Source organism: Adiantum capillus-veneris, chromosome 9 (genome assembly GCF_014529385.1).
Source record: "Adiantum capillus-veneris isolate H3 chromosome 9, ASM1452938v2, whole genome shotgun sequence".
Taxonomy (NCBI): Eukaryota; Viridiplantae; Streptophyta; class Polypodiopsida; order Polypodiales; family Pteridaceae; genus Adiantum; species Adiantum capillus-veneris.
The window spans coordinates 39,430,882-39,444,428 of record NC_140939.1 but is presented as its reverse complement, the minus strand read 5'-3'; the positions used below and the strand labels follow the sequence as shown (position 1 = coordinate 39,444,428).

General features: G+C 42.6%; 1 pseudogene; it reads right to left on the bottom strand.

Annotated features, from left to right (window-relative positions):
* Nucleotides 1-495: 495 nt before the first annotated feature.
* Nucleotides 496-13,385, bottom strand: LOC147450373 (uncharacterized; annotated as a pseudogene).
* Nucleotides 13,386-13,547: the final 162 nt, after the last annotated feature.

Below are 13,547 nucleotides of genomic sequence, written 5' to 3'. Positions count from 1 at the left end.
GTGATTGTGGAAAAACAAACAATCCATCTTGACAAATAAAGACAAACAAGCCATGAGAAGAGGAAGAAGATGCAACACAAGGATTAGCGTTAAAAGAATGTTGATGATTTTGTTCTTGAAAGACATGAACAACACATTGAAACTCAAAGACATGGCAAGCTAGATTGATCAAATTGATTGAAAGCAAAGGAGAATTTGCTCTTGTGCCCATACGTTGGCAAACTAGAGATTCAAGAGTTTTGTTGTCAACATTACAAGCAACACGCTCATCATTCCACAATTTCAGCCACACACTTGTGATCTCCAAGTCCTGAGAACGAAATCTTGCAACAATATGCTTGGACAAAATATTCTTTAATGAATTGATAGAGATATATATCTACACCACATATAAACAACAATGCCCTCAAAACATCTTGATTACAAGGAGATGTCGTCCAAAAAGTTAAGTCGATTGAACATTGGAAACCATTTATACAAAAAACAGTTTTATCATCAAGAGATAATCCCGCCATAATGCCTAGATACAAAAGGATATTCAGCAGAATATAGGCTTACTAGACGAGTGCAAGGCACATTAGATAGACAGCATCACCCTATTCAGACTTAAAGCTTGTTACATACCCATGTGCATCAATTGAGAAATGCCCAGCTCTTTTCATTCCCACCAAGGAAGCTTTCAAACTCACTAGATCAGTTTCATACAAATGCAAAAAAGAAGAGGGTAGGCGAAGGACTTGGTCAACGATCTTTCCGTGCAAGGTGACAAAAATGCCTTTGCCGTCACGAGGAACCAGCTTTGCTTGAAGAGTAGGAACTTTCCATATTTCAACTGTTAGGAAATAAGACGTAGCTAAATAGATTTTTGAGTAGATTACTTAATGGAGAGAGATAGATTTCACACACAAGAGATTATAGAGTAGAGAGAGAGAGAGAGAGAGAGAGTACACACGATATACGTGGTTCACCCAATGTGGGCTACGTCCACGGGAAAGCAGCCACTCAATGGCTTTAGCACTTCAAAAGAAGAAGTAGTTTACAAAGGGATTATACCCTTAATGGAGCTCCCGCCTTGCTTCACTCTCACCACCTCACACTCACCTTGTTGCATCAACTTCACACTATAAAATGTGCATAGAAATGGCCTCCTTTTATAGGCCAAAAGGGATGCCCTCTCTTATGAGAGGTAGCCATGTGTAGCCGCCCTTGTGTGAATAAGTCCAAATCGGACCCTCCAATCCGTCCATGTGTGGTCACCCTTGAGAAGACAAGTCCGCTTTTGAATTCGGCCACCGGCCATTGACTTCCGACCACCGGCCATCGGCCATTGACTACCGGCCACTGGCCAACCGACCGATTGTTTTCCGACCACTTGCAGGCCGCCATCCGGCCATAATATTCCGGCGAAAAGGAATATTCCGATGAAAATTTTGGTTTCCGATGAGTGATTTTCCTTCACGCACGATGGCTTCTCCTCATAATGGGGGCCTTACAAATGTGCGCTTTTAGCACAAAAAATTACAAGGGTAAATCAAGCTCCATACTTAACAATCTCCCACTTGGAGACTGATCTCCAAACCAAACCTGTGACTGCTTTCCATTCTGGCTTCTTATCTTTGAATGCCGATTGAAGATGAGCAAAAGCTCAACTTCTCCTTGTTGACCACCTTTGTAAACATGTCTGCAGGATTTTCACTTGTATGCACCTTTCCTAGCTTTAGCTGTCCCTCTTCCAAAAGAGTGCGTATGAAGTGATATCTCACCTCAATGTGCTTTGTCCTTGAATGAAAGGCTGAGTTCTTCGCAAGATGGATAGCGCTTTGGCTATCACTGTACAAGACACAATTGTCTTGTTTGAATCCAAGCTCTTCTAAGAATCTGTGAAGCCACAGAATTTCTTTGCTTGCGTCCGTCATTGCTACATACTCTGCTTCCGTGGTAGAAAGTGAAACTACTTTCTGCAGCTTTGAAGCCTAGCTTACTGCTGTGCCTCCAACCATGAACACATAGCCAGTAGTGCTCCTTCAAGTATCTTTGTCACCTGCCATATCTGCATCAGCATACCCTTCTAGAAAAATATCAGTTCCTCCAAAATACAAAGCATTTGTTGTTGTCCCTTTTAGATACCTAAGTATCCACTTCACAGCTTGCCAATGCTCTTTACCTGGGTTGTCCATGAACCTACTCACAACTCCCACTGCATGTGCAATGTCTGGCCTTGTCCAGACCATAGCATACATTAGAGAACCTACCGCTGCAGCATATGGAACTTTAGACATATAGGCTATCTCCTCTTGTGTCTTTGGACACATATCCTTCGTTAGTTTAAAATGACCAGCCAAAGGTGTAGAAACTGGTTTTGCATTTTGCATTGCAAACCTTTCTAGTACCTTCTTGATGTAATCTTCTTGAGATAGCTTTATTGTCTTCTTCGTTCTGTCCCTTGATATTTTCATACCAAGTATCCTCTTTGCAACACCTAAATCTTTCATTGAAAAAGATTTGGACAACTCCTCTTTTAGGTCTTTGATGTCCTGCATGTTAGCACTTGCAATCAACATGTCATCAACATACAACATTAGGATGATGAATTTCCCATCTCCCAAATTCTTCGTGTAGACGCAGTGATCCGAGTTGCATCTTGTGAATCCATGATCCAACATCCATCGATCAAACTTCAAGTACCATTGTCTTGCTGCTTGCTTTAAACCATACAAGCTCTTCTTTAATCTGCAAACCATTTTCTTCTTACCTTTTACTTCATACCCCTTTGGTCGAAGCATGTAGATTTCCTCCTCTAAGTCACCGCGAGGGAATGCCGTATTTACATCCATTTGCTCGAGATTTAGATCATGAGCAGCCACAAGGCTTAAGACAAGCCTAATTGAGTTCATTTTTACAACAGGAGAAAATATTTCATTGAAGTCAATACCTTTCTTTTGAGAAAAACCTTTTACCACAAGCCTAGACTTGTACCTTTTCTTCCCACCTTCTTCTTCCTTCAGCTTGTACACCCATTTGTTTTGAAGTGCCCGCTTACCTTTAGGCAACTCAACCAACTTCCATGTTTGGTTGCGATGTAGTGAGTCCATCTCCACTTGCATGCTCTTCGTCCATTCTTCTTTGGATTCATGTTGCATAGCTTCTTCGTATGATTCCGGCTCTCCAGAATCTGAGATCAAGAGATGGTTGAAGGAAGGAACAAACCTTTCTGGAGGTCTACTTGCGCTTGTAGATCTTCGGGGAATAGGTTGAGGCTCCTCATTTGGTTGACGTTGTTACACATTGTCACCGTTTGTAGTCCTTGAGTCTTCACCGTCCTCAAGCTCCATGTACTCATCACCTGTTTCTTTTGTTTGTTTTCTTTCCAAGTAATCTTTGTACATATTTTTTTCGTTAAAAATTACATCCCTACTCCTTAAGATTTTACCATCTTCAGGATTCCATAGGCGATACCCAAAGTCTCCTTCTCCATAGCCAATGATGAAACACTTTTTGGACTTTGCATCTAGCTTTGATCTTAGGCTTCTATCTATGTGCATGAAAGCCTCACATCCAAACACTTTGAGAAATGCATAATTCACCGCTTTACCTGTCCATGCCTCTTCTGGAACTCCCCCATCCAATGCCGTTGAGGGTGACCGATTGATTAAGTACACAGACGTACTTATAGCTTCCGCCCAAAGCTCAAGCGGTAGGCGTGCATGTAGCCGCATGCTTCGTGCTCGTTCCATGATTGTCCTGTTCATCCTTTCCGAAATCCCATTTTGTTGAGGTGTCCTTGGGGTTGTCCTTTGCCTCCGAATGCCATTGCTAGCACAAAAGCTTTCAAAAGCTTGGCTGCAATATTCGTCTCCATTGTCAGATCTGAGGCATTTAACCTTGGTACCTGTTGCATTCTCCACAAAGGATTTCCACCTTTGAAATATGGAAAATACATCGGATTTATTCTTCATGACATAAACCCATGTTTTTCTAGTTGCATCGTCTATGAATGTTACATAGTACAATGAGCCACCAAGTGATGGTGTACTTGCAGGACCCCAAACATCAGAATGAACCACCTCAAGTTTTTTATTTTTTCTTTCATTTCCTGATTTTTGAAATTTTACCCTCTTTTGTTTACCATAAACACAATCTTCACAGAACTCTAAGTCCACTTCTTTCAAACCTGGTAGAAGCTTCTTTGTTTGAAGGATTTGCATTCCTTTGGCACTCATATGCCCAAGTCGGTAGTGCCACACCGCACTGTCAACTTCTGTAGTTGGTGCACAAGCTGAAGGTTGCGTGCTAACAGTACACAAGAAAAGTGTACCGACCTTTTCTCCCTTGCCAACCACCAAAGATCCCTTTGAGATCTTCCACCGTTTGTTTCCAAATGCAATGTTGTGACCTTCATCGTCCAATTGTCCTGTAGAGATTAAATTTTTGCGAAGAGAAGGAACATGCCTAACATCTTTAAGCTTCCATTCATTTCCGTTAACAGTTTTGACAGAAACTGTACCTTTGTCGACAATCTCACAAGCTTCATCATCTCCCAAGTATACATACCCAAAATTACCTTTGGTGTAGTTTTGGAAATGTTGCTTGTGTGGTGTCGCATGGAATGAAGCCCCGGAATCTACTATCCAGGAATTAGACACATTGTCTAATGAGAGAATTAGAGCATCTTGCTCTACTTTACCTGCCACATTGGCCTCCGATGTTGGCTTGTTTGAAGGAGTACGAGCGGAAGTGCGACGCGAGAGAGAGTGCGAGAGGAAGAGCACGATGATATGGTGAACTCGCTCTACTGTAATGTGTAGAGCATAGTGAGTTCTTATTAGGTTTTTACAAAAGAATATGTGTACATACCTGGCGGCCCGCCCACTTACCTGGGCGACCACATTGGGCTTTATACCCCAACAACCTCCCACTTAAAGTCCAATGTGGTACTTTAAGTGTGAGAGAAGCTACTATACAAGCTAATATACAAGAGATGTAGAGAAGTGATGTACTACCCTACACCTAACTGCTTGCGAAAATGCGCAAAGCTCTCTGAGGGAAGTCCTTTTGTAAGTAGATCATCAGGATTTTCTGTGGTGTGAACTTTGACAAGCTGAAGTTGCTTATCTTCGAGCATTTCCCTGATGAAATGATACTTCACATCCACATGCTTTGTCTTTGAGTGATAAACTGGATTGCGAGCCAATTGTATAGCTCTTTGATTATCACAATATAACACAGGCATCTCTTCTTTGATTCCCAAATCTGTTACTAGTCGATTAAGCCAAATTGATTCTTTGCATGCCTCTGATGCTGCAACATATTCAGCCTCTGTAGTAGACTGAGTAACGCAATCTTGTAATCTAGAACGCCATGATACTGCTCCACCAGCCAATGTAAAGACATACCTTGACGTAGACCTTCGGTTGTCTAAGTCACCTGCATAATCTGAGTCTGTAAAACCCTTTACACTTAGCTCCTGACTCCCATAGCATATACGCATACTCTTTGTAGCTTTCAGGTATCTCAATATTCCTTTCACTGCCTCCCAATGTTTCTTGCCTGCGTTTGACATGTATCGACTTACTACTCCCACTACAAATGCAATGTCTGGGCGAGTAGCAATCATTGCATACATCAAACTACCCACTGCAGACGCATATGAAATCTTATCCATTTCAGCCTGTTCTTCCTCAGACACAGGACAATCTTGTTTGCTAAGTTTCACATATGGTGGCAATGGAACACTCAGTGCCTTTCCCTTCTCCATATTGAAACGTTGCAAAACCTTGTCAATATACTCTGTTTGAGATAACCAAATCAACTTCTTTGATCTGTCTCTCTCAATGCGCATACCAAGTATATGACTTGCCTCACCCATGTCTTTCATGTCAAATGATTTTGCCATCTTTGACTTCAAAGCTGAAAATTCTTCCAAGTGCTTTCCAGCAATCAACATGTCATCCACATACAAAATAAGGATCAGCCAACTGCCATCCTTAGCCTTCTTTGTATATAGACAGTGATCGAACTCACTACGTTTGTAGCCTTGAGAAAGCATAAACTTGTGGAATTTATGGTACCATGCCCTCGGTGATTGTTTTAAGCCATAAAGACTCTTTAACAACTGGCATACCCAATCTTCCTTGCCTTTCTCAACAAACCCTTCTGGCTGCTGCATGTAAATTTCCACATCTAAATCACCATGCAAGAACGCTGTCTTGACATCCATTTGGTGCAACACCAAATCTAATATGGCAACCAATGCAAGAAAGCATCTCAATGTAGTCATTTTGACCACCGGAGAGAAGACTTCATCAAAGTCAATGCCTTGTTCTTGCTTAAAGCCCTTGGCAACAAGCCTTGCTTTGTACTTTGGTTGACTATCATGAGCGGTGATCTTATACCTGTAAACCCATTTACAGGGTAGAGCCTTTTTGCCCCATGGTAATTTAACTAGCTTCCATGTCTGGTTTTTATGCAGAGCTGTCATCTCTGACTGCATGGCCAATTGCCAATTCCCGGAGTCCTTCATTTGCACTGCTTCCTTGTAACATGAAGGCTCATTGCAATCAGTCAACATGACATAGTTCATAGATGGAACAAACCTATCAGGAGGTCGCGTGACACGTCCATATCTACGCACAATAGGTGGCTCAGGCTCAGCCACAACCTGTGGTTACACTCTATCCTGTCCTTGCTCCTCTTGAGCACTGACATTTTGTCTTGCACGTGCAGGTCCATCTTCTTGGAAGACAACTCTTCTAATCTCCTCAACCCTCTTTGGTTTAGAATGATATTTGGATTCATTAAAGTGAACATCATTGCTGCAGACAACCTTTCTGGATTCGGGATCCCAAAGTCTGTACCCCATCTCACCAGAATTACCATAGCCTAGAAAGATGCACCTTCTACTCTTTGGCTCAAGTTTGTTCCTAAATTCCTTTGGAACGTGAGTATATGCCTCACAGCCAAAGACTCTGAGATGCTTGTATGAGGGCATTTTGCCTGACCATACCATCTCTGGTACTGAATCCTTCTGCAAAACCTTGCTAGGAGATCTATTTACAAGATGAACAGCTGTTGATACAGCTTCAACCCAAAACCCATTTGGCAGCTGTGCATTAGACAACATACTTCTGACCTTCTCTTGTATGGTCCTATTCATCCTCTCAGCAACACCATTTTGAGGAGGATTGTAAGGAGCAGTAAGTTCACGTTTTATACCTTTTGACTCACAAAAGTCTTGAAAGGCCTTTGAAACATACTCTCCACCATTGTCAGTGCGTAAGCATTTAAACTTCCTGCCACTCTGATTCTCCACAAGTGTCACAAACGTTTTGAAAACACTAAACGCTTCATCCTTGTGCTTGAGAAAGTAAACCCATAATTTCCTCGAGTAATCATCTATAAATGTCATAAAGTAAGAAGCTCCCCCTAGAGATAGGTTAGGCATAGGTCCACACAAATCACTATGAACAAGTGCCAACTGTGTATCTCTTCTACTGCTTCTATGCTTATGTGGCTGCTGTGTTTGCTTACCATACAGACAATGTTCACAGAATTCAAAATCATTAAATGAAAAGCCAGGCAAATAACCAGAACGAGACAAGATTTCCATTCCCTTCTTGGACATATGTCCTAACCGGCTATGCCACAAAGAAATGTTCGGCTGCTCGGTTACATTGATTACATTTTTAGAGACATTTGATACATAAATCATGTAAAGTCCTCCAGACTTTACTCCATGTGCTACTGTCATAGAACCCTTGGATATCTTCCACATGTTCTGTCCAAAAGTGGTGTCGTAGCCAGCATCATCAAGTAAACCTGTGCTGATCAAGCTCTTTGTAATTGCGGGAACATGTCTCACATTCTTCAACGTGAAAGAAGAGCCATTCTGAAACTTCAATTGAACATCTCCAACACCTAAGATCTCACATGTCTGCCCATTGCCTAGCCGAACATGATCTTTAGTGGTCACATAAGAAGTAAACCACTCCTTGTTTGGAGACACATGAAGTGATGCCCCTGAGTCTATAATCTAGTCACTCAGTGCATTTCCATCAGATGCTGTAAGAAGAGCTGAGTCCATTGTATTCTTCAAGAAGTAGATGTCTCCTGACACTAGACTGTCATCCTCTGCAACAGTGTTTGTCACATTTATTTCTTGAATCTTCACTGAGGACTTGTTCTTCTCACCATGGTCTTCAGCTTTCTCTTTGCCTTTTTCTGCTTTCCATTCTCTACAGTCTCTTTTCATGTGACCCTTCTTGCCACAATGGTAGCATTCTATGTCACTCTTGCCTTTAGCACTGCGGGACTTGCTACGAGACTGATTCCTCTTTCCACCTTTGTACTTTTCTTTGGTCCTTCCCCTGACAACTAAGGCTGTTCCTTTGCCTTTGTCCATTGTATTTCTATTGGTTTCTTCAGTAAGCAGACTTCCTTCTACACCTGCTATGTTCAAACCAGCTGGAGGTGCAGAATTACTGAAAGCTGTGCGAAAAGTGTCCCAACTTTCCGGCAATGTGATCAATAGGAACATAGCTCTAACAGGTTCATCAAACTTGACACCTTGAGCTGACAACTGACTGTAGATTGTGTTGAATTCATTCAGATGATTGGACATAGGTGTCCCTTCTTTCATCTTCAAATCAACAAGCTTCTTAAGCCAGTATACTTGTGAAGCTGCACTCTGCTTCTCATAAAGATCACTCAGCTTTAACCATGCTTGATAAGCCGACATCTCGTCTGCTACATTGAAGTAAACGCTTTCTGCCAAAGTCAGCATAATGGTAGAAAGTGCCAATTCATCCATTTCGCTCCATTCATCTTCATCCATATCTTCTGGTTTTATCCCTTTGAGCTTTATATGTTTTATCTGCTTCTTTTGTACCAACACGTGCCAAATCTGCTTCTTCCACAATGGGACATTGGTTCCTTCCAGCTTCTTGATATTGTAAAGAGCAGTGTCCTGTGATCCAGCCATAGCTACGCTTCACAGTGCTTTACTTTCCTGGGAAAAATTCGGCAGAGTTTCCCCTGTAAACTGACCTCTGAACCAATATCAACCTGTCAAATGAACCAAAAAAGCTTCAGATTCTGCATAAATTTCGGCAGAGTCTCCTTTGTAAAATGGCTCTGGTGTACTCAAAAAACACTGTCTCTCTGGCACTGTAAGCTGCGGGTAAACCTGTCCTGCACCTGTAATGTCTCTGACTGTCCTGTCATTGTCCTGTAAGCATAGACTGCGACAATGCCTCAATGGCAGTAAAGCAAATATGCAATCCCAACTGTCTAACTCACAGTCAATACATCCTAGCTGCCTATCTAAGGGTGCTCGAGGGATCGCTCCAAGACCTGTATCACCGAAAGGATCTCAACATTCGAGAATCCCCCAGCTCAATAAAACCTCACTCGACCCTCAACAAAGGCTGCAGTAAATCTGACAGTACATAGACTTCCCACAAAGTCATACATCCACAAATTTCCCACTGTATGCTGTAACCGCTGTGGCGGTTGTTTGCTGCGTGACTCACAGCCAGCAAACCCTCAACAGACATACATCATCTCTGACAATACATCCCATGTGGAAGTACCTGCAATGTCAGGATGAAATCTGGAATATCAAGCAGCAAACACAAGCTACCTGATGAACTAGTGGATGTTGCTTACAGTCTGTGTGTAGATGCGCCCGTGTCGTATGTGACACGCCTCCAAGAACTGTGAGACGTCCTTCGATGTGTAGACAGCCATAAATCAACACTCTGGGAGTGTCGATATCCTCAGCACCTGCAGTCGTAGGCCGAAAACCCCAAATTTACAGAGTCGGATCTGCACCCGCCAAGACCACGTAGTCGAAAATGGCCTGCGCAGACCTTTGTCGAAGCCGAACGGTGACCGAGATGATCTCAGAATGAAATTCTGAGCACACCTAGCCCTTCGGGTTTGCCCACGAGATTTGGGGCCGTGTCTTCGCCTGTCAAATTTCACTCCAATCTGAGCTGGTGACTCTAGTCTCCTGCAGTGCTGCCCCGAGCCTCGATCTGAGCTCTGATACCAGTTGAAGGAGTACGAGCGGAAGTGCGACGCGAGAGAGAGTGCGAGAAGAAGAGCACGACGATATGGTGAACTCACTCTACTGTAATGTGTAGAGCATAGTGAGTTCTTATTAGGTTTTTACAAAAGAATATGTGTACATACCTGGCGGCCCGCCCACTTACCTGGGCGACCACATTGGGCTTTATACCCCAACATTGTTGTCTTGAGACTCTGTCTCCTTCTTCTTCTTGGACCAACAATCCTTCTTGACATGGCCCTTCTTGCCGCAGTTCCAACATTCAAGAACTGACTTTGTGCGTGACTTGCTCCGTCTTGAGCGATCACGACCCTTTTGGCTTTTGAACCTCTCCTTAGGCCTTCCTCTTGTTTCCACTGACAGTGCAACACTTGATGATTCTCTTGTGCTTCTCCTTCGTATTTCCTCGCTTAGGAGAACACCCACAACATCATCAAACTTAAGAGTATTTGTACCAGAGATAGAATTACTTACAGCCATCACAAGGCTGTCCCAACTATCTGGTAGAGATGATAGTATAAGGAAAGCTCGCACTTCGTCATCGAAATTGATTTTCACCGATCGAAGTTGACTTATGTTTGTGTTAAAGTCATTTAGGTGTTCTGCAACTGAACTATTCTCTGCCATCTTTAGATTGAACAAGCGCTTCATAAGAAATACCTTATTGGATGCTGATGGTTTCTCGTAGAAGTCATCAAGTGACTTCATCAAGTCCTCCGTGGTCTTCATCTCTGAAACATTGAAGGCCACCGTTGATGCCAAGCTTAACCGGATTGTTCCCAGTGCCTTTCGATCAAGGACAATCCATGCTTCATCTGCCATTGTTGCGGGCTTCTTCGCAAGACCGCCTAGTGGCAAATAGAGGTCCTTCTGGTAGAGATAGTTTTCAATCTGCATCTTCCAATGTTGGTAGTTTTTGTCGTTGAACTTCTCAATCTTGAGCTTCCCTTCCTCCGCCATAACTCCCACTCAATTCAAGGAATCCTTTCCTTGAGATAATTTAGCTACGAGCAAACCTTGCTTGATACCAGTTGTTAGGAAATAAGACGTAGCTAAATAGATTTTTGAGTAGATTACTTAATGGAGAGAGATAGATTTCACACACAAGAGATTATAGAGAGAGAGAGAGAGAGAGAGAGAGAGAGAGAGAGTACACACGATATACGTGGTTCACCCAACGTGGGCTACGTCCACGGGAAAGCAGCCACCCAATGGCTTTAGCACTTCAAAAGAAGAAGTAGTTTACAAAGGGATTATACCCTTAATGGAGCTCCCGCCTTGCTTCACTCTCACCACCTCACACTCACCTTGTTGCATCAACTTCACACTATAAAATGTGTGTAGAAATGGACTCCTTTTACAGGCCAAAAGGGCTGCCCTCTCTTATGAGAGGCAGCCATGTGTAGCCGCCCTTGTGCGAATAAGTCCAAATTGGACCCTCCAATCCGCCCATGTGTGGCCGCCCTTGAGAAGACAAGTCCGCTTTTGAATTCGGCCACTGGCCATTGAATTCGGCCATCGGCCACCGGCCATTGACTTCCGACCACTGGCCAACCGACCAGTTGTTTTCCGACCACTTTCCGGCCGCCGTCCGGCCATAATATTCCGGCGAAAAGGAATATTCCGGTGAAAATTTTGGTTTCCGATGAGTGATTTTCCTTCACGCACGATGGCTTCTCCTCATAATGGGGGCCTTACAAATGTGCGCTTTTACCACAGAAAATTACAAGGGTAAATCAGGCTCCATACTTAACATCAACAACTTTGTTGCAAGCAAAACAATGAGGATTAGAGCTTTGGCGGTTGACATGGGCAGATTTGCAAACTCCACATAAATACTCCAATCCAACGTTGTTGACGTTAACAACCTCAAGAGAACCGAACACCTGAAATTAACATAAAGGGATCACACAATGCACAATGAATACAACGAACCTACCAAGCGAAACTCACCGTTTTTCCGAATCCCATACTAGCAATCTGCTTATCACGGATATCTTTGAAAACCAACTTCAATTGAGAGGGCAATGGCAGCAGGATAGTGTAGTTCACGACAGACAACGTGTTAGAGAATTGTTTGAAGACATTTATGTTGTGGGCCACACAATCATAAAATCCATTCTCTTTGACTTCATTGCATATGTTATAAAAATCAGCCTTTCGAGAAGGTACAAACAAAAGCTGCAGCAATAACAAACAATCAAAACACTATCAAGAACACTTAGAGCTGTGTATAGAAGCTTACCGTTGCTCTATCAACATCAGCAAGGCCATCAACAACAATAAGCCTAGTGCCACTACTCCCTTCACTTTTCGCCATGTTCTCCACCTTGATAACAGTAAATGCTATAGTAGGCACACCATCTTCAATTGAGGAAGTCCATGATGAGACAAGATCTTTAATCTTGTGCTCGGGAAAGAGAGTTAGCACAAAGTCGAATGAAGGAGCCTTCACAATAGATGTAGTTGCATCAGCATAGAGAGCAAGTTGGCAAGTGCCTCCATCACTAGGATTCTTTTTCCTCACAGCAGGGCCCTCAATATGTATAAAATCACCCACCACAAATGAGTTGACAAAGTGTTCAATATAATTTTATGCCACAACAAAAGTGATAGTATGATGTGCAACCTTGTCCACAAGATCAGCCTTCAAAAATCTGTTGTAGTTTGCTTTTTGGATTTTGTATGTGCCATATTTTGCAAGCACTTTGCCAATGAAGACAAAACGGTAGTTAATAGCATCAGCAAGCTCAGAAATAAGAAGCTCGGGCGTAGATTGGCTCAATGCCAATTGAGATTCAAAAGAGTCAACAATAGGCTTTGGCTCTTCTTTAATAGATGCTAAGCCCAACGAACGACTCACACCAACAGAGGGAGTGGCAATCCCAAAAATGTTAAGCGGTGTTCGCCCTACATCACATGGCACACAATACTATTATTATCGATTACACATTGGTAAGCCATAGAAATTTAAACAAAGCTAACCTCTCACAGTGGCCATTCCCCTTGCAATACTAAGAGCTTTTTGAATAGATTTTGGAGATTTCTTTAACTTGGCCTTGGGACTAAGCTTGTTAAATGCTGAGTTTGGAGAACCTACTAAGCTACTTGACGATCTAAGGCCCCCACTTTCAGACACAACTTCATGCAAGTTTTCAGTTCTAGGAGCTGCGCTCAAAGTCTCAAAGTAATCATTGCTTGAGTTTGTAGTGAAAGCATCTATAATCAAGAGCAAATTCAAGACAGTTTCCAAGATAAGCAAGACAGCAAGACTCTTAAGCACCAAAAGAGGAAACGAAATGCATAGGTGTATTACCATCCATATTCGAATCCATGGCGCCTTGGTATAGAGAGTGATGCTATGCTTTGATAATAGATGTGGCTATAAGGATTAAAAGACTGTAATATCGAGGAGGTAAAACTCTCAACAAGAGCAATCTCACAATAGGAGGCTCGTAAAACGTGATAGTTCTTCAAAATA